General features: G+C 40.0%; 1 protein-coding gene across 5 annotated transcripts in view; it reads left to right on the top strand.

Annotated features, from left to right (window-relative positions):
- The window catches only part of CACNB2 (calcium voltage-gated channel auxiliary subunit beta 2), a 266,412-nt gene that overhangs the window by 11,999 nt on the left and 239,543 nt on the right, over positions 1 to 14,870 (top strand). The gene's annotated exons all lie outside the window — the stretch shown is intronic.

Below are 14,870 nucleotides of genomic sequence, written 5' to 3'. Positions count from 1 at the left end.
TGTTTTGATCTTGGCAGAAAAATACTTTTTCATTTCTCATTCATTCCATGTATAGCGTTTTCATTATTTTTGTTGCTCTAATGCTGTCAGGTGATTAAAGCTGAAGGAGGAGGCAGAGTCTGATGGGAGCGCCTAAAGTGGCAGCGTTTGGGAGAAAGCATCTAAACCCTACCAATCCTCAGGGTTTTCCTGCTTAAAATAGTGCCGTGCGAGGCAGTGTTAACTTAGATGTTTTCCTCCCACATCCCAGTGTTATTTTAAGGCATGGGTTGGAGGGGAAATCCCTGGCAGCATTTGTCCCCATCACACTGATGCTGAGCGGCCTGGAGAGGATGGAGCGGTGCCGTAGGCTCCCATCACCTCTGCCTGTGCATCAGTCCCTCCAACGGAGACACCCAAGTGGAGCCTCATGGGGATCCCACACCCGTGTGGGTGCTTGGAGGACAGCTCAGTCTGGCCAACAGAGGGGACAAAAAGTGCAGGGAGGGGTATCCACAGCCCGGTGTGGTCTTTGGCTGCAGAATGGTGCTGCTGAAGCTGTGCTGCTGTGGAAGGAGAGTGCCTTTCAATGTGCTTATGGTTGACAACAACTTGGAGAGCATGAGCTACCCAGAGCATCACAGGGACTGTGCCTGTGCAGAGTCTGAAATACAGTTCTTCGCGCCCTGCTGATTTAAGCCATGCTTTTGCAAATGCAGACTTTGCCATCTTTTCCAGAGGGCTTCTGGAATTCAGGAGGTTTCATCGCAGAGTTTTTGGTTTTGCCATAAACAGGCACCAGACCTCCTTCTCTACCAGCTTGTCTTGCATGTTCCTCCATCTCAAAACATTTAATGGCTCCACTGCTGTTGCACTGGTTGCATCAGTACATGTCCTCTATTTGCAAAATTCTTCTGCTTTGTCCTGCTCTAATTATGTTAGCAGGTTTTGTGATAGGCTGTGGATTTGATAAAGTCAGGCCCCTATTACATTTCAGTGTCTGTTGGACATAGGCGTGAAATATTAACTGATCATGGGAGTTTTTCAGTGGCAGTAAACAATAGCAAGGTGGAAACCCTGGATCAATAAAATGCTTATTTGTGACATTTTGTCCTGTTTAAAAATACTTAGAAAAAAGCAGTTCAAGTAGTGTTTGGGAGCAGCAAAAGGATCTCCCAGTTCCAAGGCATCTTTGTAAGGAAATCTGTGCTGCTGTTTTCCTTAACTGCTCGTGGATGTTGAATTCAGCCTGGAACATTTTTAGCAGAGTATGAGTGTTTACTTTACACTGGCTGCACATGGTTCTTTGCCTTTTGTGTTTACCTAAATGAAGTCTGAAGTTGGTCTCGAGTATATCTTCTTGCTGTCATGAGGGTGAGCAGGGCAAAGAGGATGTAGCACAAGGAGGTGGATCATCAAACTACATATAGATGTTGAGGTGGACTCCGGTAGTCACTGGAGATCTGGTTGGCTCTATAGACTGTGGGGCATGATTTATCAAATCTTCAACACGGACGTATAGAAGAGGGTTGGTAAGCTACAGTATAAAAGTGTCTATATCTTTCCCAGGGCTGTAAAGGGAGCATGGACTGTGACTGCCTCAAGTGTAGATTTTTACAGAAAGGATTTATATATTTCCCTGAAATAAATCCAAATTTAGTAGTTACTCAAGTGATATAATACAAATGACTGAAAGGTGAAATAGGCTTCTGCGAAAAATCAGAGATTTAATAGATTACTGAAGCAAAACTCAATTTGAAAATGGTATTGTCCCTGAAGATAATGCAGGGATGTTAATGGATAAATATATGTTATGTGACATTGCCCAAAATAAATTTAAAAAAAGAAAATCATCACAAAACATTCCTAGTAAGTAATGTACAGGCAGAGCTGTTTGAATTGTAGCAGATGTATGATAAGTGTCTCTTCACAGTTGCTGCCAAGAGGTTTATTTCAGAGCTTCAACTGCATCTTCAACAGGCTTTCCTGCTTTGATTCTCCTCCTGGGACAGCTTGGTTTTCTCCTGCACTAAGGAAGAATTGCCACCAGTGTGACCAGGGTGCCCAGTGCCCCACATATTAAACAGAATGGTTGCAGTCGCTTTCTGCTGGCTCAGCTGCTGTGCCCTTCCCAGAAACTACCTCGGTGCTGCATATTGCTTGTCTCTGTCTTTCTTGGAGGATATTTTACATGGTATAAATGAACATAATTGTTTTGCCATAACCATTTATTTGCAGGAGAAAAAATGACTCAAAAAATCTGGTGTTTCTCCCGAGATGGGTGAAAGCTGCAGAAAAGCAGAGTGGACAAATGAATCCAAACCCAGTAGAATCAATGACATACCTGTTTATTTTCTGTTATTTTATTTTAATGCTGTCTTAAAACCAGGAGGTCAGTTTTTGCTTGGAAAGGGTTTTGTGGTTTTTTTTGGCAGTGCTTTTGATCTAGACATGGGATACACTCAACCTGTTTGTTTCAGCTATGCTTATGATGCTTATAGCTGCCCTTTTTTTTCCCCTCTGACTTCCTTCCCCCCGCCCCCCCTCGCTTCCTGTCTCTTTTCACATTTACTTCTTAACTTGTACTGCAACTTTTATGTGCATCTCTACAAGTACTCCATTCTGCACTCAAGAAGGAATCCTGGGATTGTCCTGAACATTTATTGCTAAGGTCTGCCTACGTACCTCATAAAGAAGTAAGAAAGTTTGGAAGGTGCTTTTGCATTGTATTTAGCTGGCCTGTCCTTAAACTGGGAGAGCTGTGAGAGGCGTGCAGATTCTTGTCGTAAGCACCGATGAAAGTGGACATTTCATAACAGAGAAATATATTGGTGCTGGATGAAAGAAAACAAATATGTCTAGTCCTAAAGAAATGTTATGCATGTGGAAGGCAGTGGAGGTATTGTGCAAGAGCAAGGATATAGGATTCAGTCTACTGAATCCACAGAGCTGCTGGCCATTTAAGTTAAAGCTGCTGCAGGAGGGAGGGAGTTGGTATCCATTACTTACATTGACAAAGCTTTATTGTGTCTGCATTTTACTATTTCCTTAAGGACATATGCACCTCTGGCTCCAATATGCACCTGGCAAGTTTCCTGCAATGCATACCAAATGCTACAGTAGTAAAAATAATGCCAACTTAGTTTTATTTGAATGAGAGAGAATAAAGTAACATTTTATTCAAATTGCTTGAAAATTCCTGCTGTTGTATAAGAAAATGAAATGCACTCTGCACAGCCCTGTGCGTCAATGATCTTTTCTGTTTAAATCTGTTTTTGAGTGCTGAAATAGAGCAATCTATCCAGTATTGTTTCTAATGTATATAAAAGAAGCATTAAACCGAACCAAGAGCATTTTTATATATATATATATATTACAAATTTAAAAACTGTTCTTTTCAGTCCAGTTAAACCTCTTCTGTACTGTGAATTTTGTCTATTAATACAGATTTTTATTTCTTTTTTTTACTTGTGACACTGTAAAACCTATTAGATTGCAGGAGAATGTTTTGGATCATGTTCTATTTGTTTATTACAAAAAATTGTTTGTTTAGTTTTGTCTCCAGAATATTATTGATGGTACTGAAGCTTAAAAAAATAACAACTTGGCTTCCCTTTCACTTGCCACCAGCTACCGCTTGGCTTTTCAGTAGCAGGAGAGGGAAGAATTTTTTTCCCCTCTGTTGTGTTGTGAAGTGCTATTGGCAATTCAGCAGTGTCTTTGGAAGGCAGAAGCATCACTGCACACCAATCAGTTCCTAACTGACTTTAATCAGTTGTCTTTAGGGAGCTAAAGAACATTGTGTTATATAGTTTTCATCATCTTTTTTGAGCTTTGGAGTGATAAGCAGCTTGTTCTTAGGGTTAGCTATGAAAGACTGAATTGGATCTGATCTCTACTCGCTACCATTTTGACTGATGTGTGGTAATGATTTTGTTCCCAAGGGTTTTTTCAAAATACGGATCAGACAAAATATTTTGCAGACAACACTATGGCACTTCCCAGAAACATTATTTTAAGCAAGTTGCATGTTCTGATAGCATTACATATTTTGTGGTTGCACTTTTGGACCTGTCTTTGTCAAGGTTTTATTTTAAATCCTAATGATTAATCACAAAGGCAGTCTAAGTTGTTGGGATTTTTATGTATTGCAAAGGCAGATTAGGTTGTGAAATAGACTGCAGAGTATAGACTTGCTTACTGAAATATTTAAGATTTTACAAATCTGTTTTTTTGCCTTTAAATATTGGCTTGATGCCTGTTACACTGTGTTCACTCAAAAACACAGCTATAAATAATTACGTAGGGAATTCATTATTCTTCTACTTTCCTCTAAGGAGGTTTGCCTAGCTGTGTAATTATCTATTGAGTTTTATGAATGGTAAAACTAAGATTTGCACTAAAAAATGACTTGAAAATATTGACTTAGTTTTGCTCATAAACATGCCTCTTAATCTCGAGTCCACCAGAGAACTGGGCCGTGTCAGAAGTGTATTCCTCTTCTTTTAATTGCCTTTTTCTCTCCCCCCCGCCAGATATAGAGCTTAGCTTTGATTTTTTATTTTTTTTTTTCTCCCCCTTTTCATGAGGGTAAGAGCTTATGTATTCAGCTCATATGCACAGCCTGCCAGTGAGGCAATGCATTTACAAGCTAAGCTGTGAATTGCTGGTGTAGAGTGGGCACAGATATTAGCTTTGGTCTTAATGCCCAGTACTAACAACCTTATGCTGAAAACCTGCTTATGCTTTCTCTGCTAGGACTATTCCTGCTTCTTGAAGACTATATGTGAAAAAGATTGTGGCTAGCCAGAAAATCTAAATAAATAATTACAAAAAATGCTCATTTGCAAATTAATATATTCTTACATTCTTTGTGTGCCTCTAATTGAGACATGTTTGGCTTAGAGAGAAAAAAGGAGCTTTTCAGACTTTCCTTTAGCTTTTACACATAACAAAATGAGGTATGTGTGAAATTTTTAGAGGTATTGTGCAAACACTGATTGTAATATATGAAAATGTATACCTACTGCTTGGCTTAATTTTCTCATCTTTTATTTCTGATGCTAATGTCTGGGCATATTTTGTTAGGTTCAGTTTTCTGGTCTGATTCTGCTGATTTCACTGAAAGCCGCAGCAGTGATGCTTGTGGCCTGTGCTTGCTATTGTGGTTGCATTGAAGCCTTACGCAAGTCATAAGTACTAGAAATTCTGCTTATTTGAAACACATTAAAACCATTATTTCATGGGTTTTTAATTTGATGGAATTGTGGTATCCTATGTTTTTCGCTGTAAATTATAAGTTTTTGAAGGAAATGTCTTGCACTTGGATAAAGCCACCTTACACTGAGGTTGGTATATGGAGCATGATGTCTGTACTGCTGTGTTCTTCTGGCATTAGCAGGAGCCACCAAACTTAGCTGTTAAGGCCAGTGTGTGACCTTAAATCATGGGCAGGCAATATAGTTTCAGGGTGATGTGCTGGTTGTATGAAGCAATGTTAATCAGTTTTTAGTCAAATCCAGTGAGTCTGTATTTGTTATGATACAAAATTAGATAATGTCTCTAGGAGTAGTACTAGTACGGGAAAGCGACTTTTTTTTATGTATTTCTTGTTGTATGAAGTATACCAAGTTCACAGCGGAAGAGTGGGTGCAGCACTTAGAGAGCAGAGTAGGGATTCGTAAGAATATGTCAGTTCAGCTGTTGACACAGTTTCATTCATGGCTGGTATCTTAGTTCCTCAGTCACGTGGTAAAAACCAGTTGGATGGGGAGTGGGAGGAGGACAGCTTTTAGAAGAGGCCTGGATTGGGAGTGTGTGGCTGGAGGAAGGAAGGGTGGAGGGAGGAGAAAGGGACTTTCCCTTCTGGTGGCAGTTGTGGAGCTACACTTTAGGCTCTGTAGACATGGGAAAATCTCATTAGGCTCATTAAGCTATAGATTACCTCAGCTGTAGTAAGGGTTTGAAAAGTCTCCTTTTTTGGCCTGGAGAGAATAGAGCAGATGCCCCTATAAAGCATGGGGTTTTGGCACGCGTGACTGGAAGGGAGATGGCTGAGAAAAACCCAGTGGAAAGGAAGTTCATTTGCGGACTTCAGTTCTTTCATGGGCCCTTTTTTGCCTCAAATGGTTTCTAAGAATAGAAATCAAAATGCTGCCATGTGTTTAAAAAAACCCACACACCCTCTAACCAAAACAAACAGGCAAAACATCATAAAGCTCTTCTTACACATCTGTTTACTCTTCTTGTAGCAGGGTGTGAGAAAATTACAGGGGGGAACAACTAAAGAGAATACTTTAGTCAAAACTGAAGGGTAGGAGCCCCCTTTATAACCTTGAATGGGCAGACATGTTTGATGTTACTTTGCACGCAGCTGAAGTCAACACATCCCTTTCCAAGCAGCAGTGGAAGTTTTGAAGATGGGCCTTGTTATCTGATGACTGCTGAGATGATTGCCAGTGTTGCTTTTGAGCTTGCTAAGATGATGGGTGGGTGTTGTGAGGTGTCCGAGAGGACATACGTGGCCTGTGAGAGGACCGGGGAGATGCGAGCCCTGAGGTGGGAGGTGGCGTCCCTGCTGGTGGCAGCTGTTGGACCTTCTCCTTCGGCATTTCCATTGCTGCTGTCTTGTGTGTGCCTCCTGGCTATGCGCTTCTCCTCTGGGTCTGTCAGGGAGAGGAGAGATGGGGCTTTCCAGCTGCTCAGGAACTACCACAACCTGCGCTCAATTTGGCAGCATCAGATGTGTCCCTCTGTGTAGTGGGGTGTTCAAAGGGTGCGACAGGATTTGTACATCCCTGAACCATGTGGGATTTCTGCAGGTGACAGGGCTGCCTCCATGCTGAGGAGGAGGAGGAGGAAGAAGAGGCAAGGGCTTGGCTGCTCAGGCAGAGGTGTGAGGGTTTTTTAAGCAGTTAGGCAAACTGATGGAGGTAAAGCGTAATCTTTGCAACTTTGCTAAACGTACAGTTGGAGACTCTTCCATCACAGTGCATGGCATAGGAATGAGCAGAAAGGCTTAAGCCTAACTGTGTTTTTAGGCTTTCTCTTTGGCCAAATATCTTCATGAATGGCAACTGCTCTCTGGCAGTCTCAGTCTTGCAGTTTTGTGCTCATGAGAGTGTGCTTCGCGTGAGCTGAACCTCTCAAAACCTTGCAGCTGTGCCAAGAACCTCCTTTGCCTGTATGTGCTGGGCCTTTGCGTAGGGTATAGCAGGAGCTCCAAGAAAAAAAAAAAACCATACACAGTTGTAAACAGTTAAGATCAAAATTAGGAATAGGATTGAATGAGAATCAAGTGTTTTGTTTTATTTTGTCCCCTGCTTCTCCCAGGAAATTCGCTGTGGTTTCTGGTTCGCGTGTGCAGCATTGTCTTACTCAAAATAATAATTTTGAACATTGTGGTGAGATGCAAGGTTTATTATATGCTATCATAGATGTCTTCTAGTTATAGTAAGCAGAGACATACAAAGTATCTACAATGGGACAATGATTCCAATGCATATATTTAATTATAGCTAATGCAAAAACTGTCAAGAATAATTTATGAAGATAAGTGCAGTATTTTCACAACTTTTTCTTACAGGCCTATTTAGTTGGAGTGGATTTGTTTCAGGGTGGGTTTTTTTTTAATTTATTTTTTTAAAATAGAGTAGTCCATTGGATTTTTTTTTTTAACAAGGCCTTAAAATATAGGAGGTTTTTTTAGAAATAAGATGTTTGAAGTCACTTGCAAAATTCAAGTTTATAATTATATGTAAATGCACCGTAAACATAGATGCTGACTTAGTTCCTTTTACGTAAAAGTAAGTCTGAAGTGATTTTTGTCATTTTAAATATTGCACTGATTTTCAGGGTTTGCATTATGCTGTATGGTTTTGATTGGGAACAAATGCCTAACACAAGGGAACAGTTTGGTCCTCTGTAAAGCAAATGTCATCTTCTGCTCCAAAATGCAAGCGGTTTCAAGGAAAAATAACCGCCGGTTGGCTGATGTGCAGCAAGCTGCTTCAGTTTCTTTCCAGCGTGGAACGGAGCTCCTCCTAGTCCCTGGCAGGGCTCAGGGAGTAAAGAAAGATACTTTGTGATTAGCCAAAGGAATCCACTGAATCTTTTGTCTTTCACCATACCCCACCAGTACATTCCTGCTCAAGCTGAGGAGTGTTTGGGTTTGTACCTCACTATGTAGATATGTTGTAACATATACAAGTGCCATTTCTGTCCAATTAGTCATGAAGTTGCCAGTTTTATGGGCACTTGCAGCAGAGAGCTGTCCTCTCTTGGGCTATGTATTTAGACATTACTTCCAATGCTGATTATATGTTTCTGTAGATTTGAATGTTGCTTTTTTTCATGTGATCTCACTCAGACTTTTCTTTGCTGGAATACCAGGTTCATTGAAAAGCTTAGTGCTCTACTACTTCTAAAATGAATTGTAAATCTTCTAAGGAATTGGCAATGAAGCTTTTTTCTGGGTATTGAATTGCAGAGTGACATCTGTGTGAGCACAATTAGCGTGCTTTTTTTTCCCACTGATGATCACATAATATTTTAGTTCCCAAATATGACTGGCCTGAAAAATAGTAGGACCTGAAGCAGTCCTAGGTATGAAAAACTGGAAAGCTACCCTTCCTTAAAATCTGATGCTGTAGAATATCTGAATACTTCCACCTCTGCCAAAGGAGGTTAATGCACAGCATTAATTCTAAGCTCCACATAGACCTGTAGTCTCCTATATGATAAATCATTGTCATCAGATGGTTTACTCATAGGATAAGCAAGTCTTGGGTAGGAAAGAGAACTGGTTCTTGCAAACAAGTGGGGACCTGAAAGAGGGGAGGATGGGTGAAGTGAAAAAGGGAGAAATACATCTATATAAGCCTTTGATATCTTTCCTCCTATTGTCTCCAGTGGTATTTTTGAGTTTTCAGTTGTTTTGCAGATTGAACCAGAAAATATTTCTGAAGTCTGGGAAGGCTGTTACAGGATGGAAACTAGACTTCTGCTTTTATGCCGAATTAGCTTGACGTGCTATGTCTTTTATGTTAGAAATACAGCTTTAAGCCATGGTTGATCAGTTGGCTCTCAAAGGTCTGCTTATCAGATCCCACTTTTGGAGGGACTGAGATGAAGGCAGGTGCCATTGCTTCACTGTTTCTACAGGAACATGGCTAGTTGGGTTTATTTTTCCTACAAACTATGAAAATTATAGTATATATTCAGTAATCTCCCCTTATGACATTTCTATAGACATGTTATTGCACGCATAGGTCTCTGAAAAAGAAATCATTCTTTGTCCATCTTCATTGACCTTATTTACTCATTAGGAATTCTTTTGAAAACAGTAATGTGTCAAAGAAATGTTTGCTTATAATAAGAAAAGATTAAAGATTATTTCAGCCTTGTCCTTGAAATAATTGCTGAGGAAATTGCCGGAGTTGGTAATGGAGTATAATCAGAAGTTGTTTGTGGTTTTACACATCTCTTTCCAACATTAGCTACAATTTATCCATCATCTGCCATTTATACTGGAATGGAAATAAGATGCTTTCCTAAGCTGCTTGTATTGTTAAATAACATGCTAAAATAATATGTTAAAAGATTTCCCATAGTTAGGAGAGATAATGTTTGCTCAAACTCCATCAGCAATTTGAAGATATCAGAGGGTAAAACTTGCAAAATCTTCACGTTCTTATTATTATCTGAGAAAAGTGAACAGTATTTAAAATGCTGTTACAGACATGACAAAAATGAAAGCACATTAATAGATTTGACCAACTATGCTGTTACTATACTTTGAAATCTGAATGTAGAAAATGAGTCAACACCTTACATAATAAATAAGTGTGGTGATAAAGTGTGGTGTTGAGATAAAGCCTCCGAATGAGATGACACAGCCAAGTGGAAGAGAGACAGCATCAGTTTGAAGCCTAAAAAGCAGTGATTCATTGGAGATAGTCTGGAAGAATTGGCAGTGTGTCGTGTGCTTTTTTTTTTATGGAAACAACTTAACCCTGGAAGGTTTAAGATTTTTCTAATCTTATTTGATTAATGGCTCATAAAGAACTATTTAGACCAGTACTTAATTTTTTTGCACAGTGTTCAGCCTACATGTGATATTTATTTATTTTAGAAAGACTGTGTGCAATTTAGAGAACTTGAATTTGCATTGTTAGGTAAAATATTGCTGAAGGTTTTGAAGAGAGAAACTGCTTGAAGGTTATAATGCTCTGTCAGCAGAAAATTCTGGGATTACCTCCCATAGGTAGTGTTTAGACTTCAAGAACACCTATCACATTAGGAGTATGCAGTTCTTATGTGAACAACCACTTATATCTGTATTTAATTTTTAAAGTGCATGCTTTGCCATTCTCTCAGCAGTGCAGCCCTGGCTAGCTATGGCAGTTGAAGCCAGTCACTCTGCCAGAGTGTCCTTGTGATGGACAGTGGGCATGAGAAGGGCTTCTGCCTTCCTCTACTCTGAGGCAAATCTGCTAATACCCGTTTTATGATGCTCTGATACCTCTCTCTGCATCTGTTTCCTAAAATCTGTAGTTAGAGTGGCTAGATGTTTTATTAATGCTGTGTTAAAACATGCTCTTTCTTAAACCTGAGTGACTAAGTCTAAATCTCCTGGGCTTGGATGCAGGCGAGGGAGCAGTGCTAGAGCATGGCAACTGCAGAGGAACTCCACACATCCAGAAAACGTGTGGTTGCAGGTTGGTGTCAAAGCTTGGGGTTCACATGGGCCTGCATCCCATGTGCACTAAACTATAACTTGTTATGAAAAGTATTACCCTTGGGTCCAGGTCAACAAACTCCTGAACTTCTGCATGAACCAGCAGATCCTATTAGGAGGCTACCTGTGAAGAAGATGAATTTAGAGGAGTCCAAAGTAAGATTTTTTTAAATTTTTTTTCTTCCCCTGATAGGACAGTAGCTTTCCTTTTCCAGTTCTGCTCAAGAATCTTATCTCAACCCAGTAGACTCTTTAGTGTTTCTTCATCTCTTTGCTCAACTGGATAGATTTATGTATCTGCCTGAATAGCTTGTCAAATAGACACAACTATCATAAATCCTGCAGAAACCCTATGAACAGATTATGTGAGTTCCTCTGTCTTGAAAAAAAGCCAAGAAATGTCATCTTTCTTCCAGTGGGGCTGGATTCTTTTATTCCCACTCACAGCTAGGATCTCTGGTGGCACACTTGAAAATGAATAATCTAAGCCACAACTTAAAAATGTAACAAAGGATTGAGAAGCAAAGCATGTTCTGTACACTGCCTGTATCACATCTCCTAAACACAGTTTCCTTTATATGCAGGTAGTACCCATTAACTCTTTATGAGCCACAGTCACATTTATTATAAGCCTCTGATGAGACATATTCCCTAATTTACAATAACTTACTAAAGTTTTGTGGGTTGGCTGCTGTTGAATGATGAATATATTTTAAAATTTTCATCTAAGGTTTCTGTAAGTCTGCATGATATATATGTCCTGTGTTAACTGATGGACTTATAGTCATGATGTGTGGTAGTTTTGTGGGCTTCATGGATATGGTACTGACCAAGAGATTCAGGACACTGTGAGGGACTTGACATCTGTGTAGGTGAATGAATGCAGAGTGCTCACAAACGCTGCAGGCCAGTCTAACGATTTATGAGCTATGTTTTACTTCATCAAAGTCTAAACTCCATTTCTAAAAAGAATGGAGTTGTATTACTCAGTAGTTATCTCATATATCCTTAGCAGGCCACTTTTTTTTCCCCTCTTGGAACTTGGCAGAGTTTTCTAGAAGGAAGTAGTAGTTTTAGACAAGATAGAAATAATTCCTTTGTTGTCTGCAACTTAGCTTTTAGATCATTTTTTCAGAGGATCCCTGTCCCTTATTTCTGCAGTCAGTTAAATTTCTTCGAGTATCTGTATACTGTCATCATCTCAGACCAATACGTGTTCTAGTCACACTGGGATAGTTTACATACACCCTGCCTATTTCCACCTGTCTTCTTCCATGCTTTTTGAAGGATCCATACCTCAAAGACTGGTGTAATAAATAATTACTTTATGATACCAAGAGAAAGAGTTTTAATGTAAACACTTATTCATTCCAAAAGTATTAAAAAAAAAGAATTGCATTCATCTCAGACCAAAGAAGATTTGAAATTTTGTGACAAAATAAAACTCTGTGGTTACATTTGCACTTAACAGTTCTCTCTCTAGAACCTGGAGACTTCCTCTGAATCTGTCAGGACTGTGTACTTATGAGTGTTGGTAGTTCTAGAAATCTTAAATACTTCCAGTTTGACCATGAACATTTTAAGTAGAAAGGTATTTTTTTTTCTATGGATATATATATAGATATATAAATAATATATTTATAATTTATACATACTTTATGTGTATCTATATATCTATATCTATCTATCTATAGTAACCAAACTTCTGGCAGTCTGATGTATACAGTAGTATCATATTTTATCCTTCCTTCAAATTTTTGCTATGTAGAGTGCAATTCAGAACTTACTTAATTTGGTCCCTGTTATGTGCCTGAAAGTCAACGTGGTGAAATTCAGTTTAGCACAACTTCAGAATTTCACATTTAATCTGGTATTCTTCTTTCTATCAGAAATTGGCTTTCTACTTTGGCAAGATTAATCACGTCAGTCCAGAGCTAAATCCTTACATGATACTCAGAAAATCCTTTGGTCTCCTTTGACATGTGATGTCATGCGCTTTTTGTTATCCTATACCCTGTACTTTCTTGCAAAGCAGGGTCAGCTAAATCTAGGGCTTATTTCCAGCATGCATCAACTGTATATGCTTTGGAGAACATCCTATTAGTTCTTACTTCCAGAAATGGTAAATGGAGCCCCAAACCACTGAAAAATCTGTATCTTTGGTATTTCATCTCCTGCTCGTAACTATAGCTCTGGATATTTCATTGTTGATGTGGGGAAGAACCTGTGGGTGACTCACATTTAGCTCAGAGTTACTAATTGCCCAGGGAAACAGAGAGATGAAATAATAATGAAACCCACTGCTACAGTATTTGCTTCACTAAATAAAAGAGGGAAAGTTCATCCATAGGAACAGGTAGGGTCTGAGGTATTATAATTTTGGCAGATCTTTACTTCCTTTGTGCTATTATCACCTCTGCAGAACGAAAGTGCACAGCTTGCCCCCTGGCCCCAATTGGGAAGGGAGTCAATCCTCTGTGATAGTTCCCTCGGGGTTGCTCAAACTGAATCTGCTTGTACTGTGCTCCTGACTAAAGACTGAAGCATATTGTTCGAAAGTGGCATTGGTCTGCTCTGTTTTTATAATTTTTGTGTTGTAAAATACTAACCTGTTTAGGCTTTCCAGTTCTGTTGGTTCTGCATGCCATTTGCAAGAAGAGACAGACCTTGGCCAGATGAAATTATTAACTCTGCTGTTTCCAAGGTAGTTTTAATTTTCCATCACTGGGAAATTTGTGGTCAGTCAGCTTAGAATTCTGGATCAATTTACACATTGGAAAAGGAGAGTTCTTCATTTAGACACTGAATGCCTTCCTCTTATTGCCTGACTATTTGGTAGACTTGGGGGAAATCCTTTTCCTAGCTTCCACAAAACTTAAAGTTTCTAGGCAGACTTTCTTGGCAGCACACATAAGATTTTATTTTTCAGGTTAGAAAAGTTCACTGTATTTATAAGACTGGTATTATTCATGTTTTTTCAAAACACATACTTGAAGTCAGGCAGCTGCAACTTGCAGTTAATCTGGCAAACGTTTACCTCTGCTTACTCTGAGTATCACTCAGGGATTTTTCTTTACTAGCTCTTTATAAGGCTTTTTGAAAGGTCTCACCAACGTGGTTCTGCCAGCTATGGAGCAGGACCTTAACTTGGTCTTATTTGTACTAATGGACCTTCCTTTCAAGTCTGTTTAACTGTGTGTGCATCATTCCATTTTTCTGTGAAAGTGGTATTTTAATGGTCACTCAAGAGTTGGAAATACACTAGCCCTTATGTTTCCAGTAAGACAAAATCTGCCTCAAAATACATCACTGGCTTTATTACGTAAGTCATCCCCAAACCAGAACGCTACAAAAATCTGAAAGGTGTATAAACCCATCTCTGCCAGCTTAGGAAAGTGCTTCTTGTTGTTTTGCACTTGGCTGGTGAGAGTGTTTGCCCGCCGCTGAGGCAAGGAGACACGCTTCAGACAAGCAGGCAAGCTGCTGAAGATTAATTTACCAATGCTGGCAGCTACCAGACTTTGCGTTCGCGCTGGCTTGCTGGGGCTGCTCAGCCTGCTGTAAGGGGAAGGGTCTGGACGCTGTGTCCTGGCAGGTCTCCTCTCCAGCCCCAGGTGGCCTGTGCATTGCTGGCATGCTGCTTCAGGTCTAGTGCTGCATGCTGCTTCTCGGCCATAGCGGACTATAGGAGTAGTCACTTGGATTTATACTATATACAGTACAGCCCAGGGCTGAAGAGCGTGGTTGAAGTCCCTGTCATGCCAAAACCCATCAAACTTGGACATCTTAGTCCCTCTGGTTTTGCCCAAACTGTGGGAAGCCCCTGGGTTTGGAGCACACCCTACCTGCACCGTGGCAAGCAGAGTTGTGTGTGGACACCATTGCCTTTTTCCTCACCCCTCCATTGTAGTGTCGCTGGAAGGAAATGAGTTTGCAAGGAGATCCAACCTGCTGTGTGTTCCCAGAAGGTTCTGAGTTTGGGCAATGGTGGGACCATTCTCCTCTTGGGGCTGCAGGATGTTCCTCCCACAGGTTCATACCTGTCTTGTTGCCATGGGTGTCCCCGGCTACTAAAAGGAGAGAACAAATCCTGTTTTGAAAGAGTGTTTTGACAAAAGATGTGTTGGAAATTGTGAAGTAAGCAGGTGCTCAG

Source organism: Buteo buteo, chromosome 2, assembly GCF_964188355.1.
Source record: "Buteo buteo chromosome 2, bButBut1.hap1.1, whole genome shotgun sequence".
NCBI classification, from domain to species: domain Eukaryota; kingdom Metazoa; phylum Chordata; class Aves; order Accipitriformes; family Accipitridae; genus Buteo; species Buteo buteo.
This window is presented reverse-complemented; position numbering and strand designations above follow the sequence as displayed.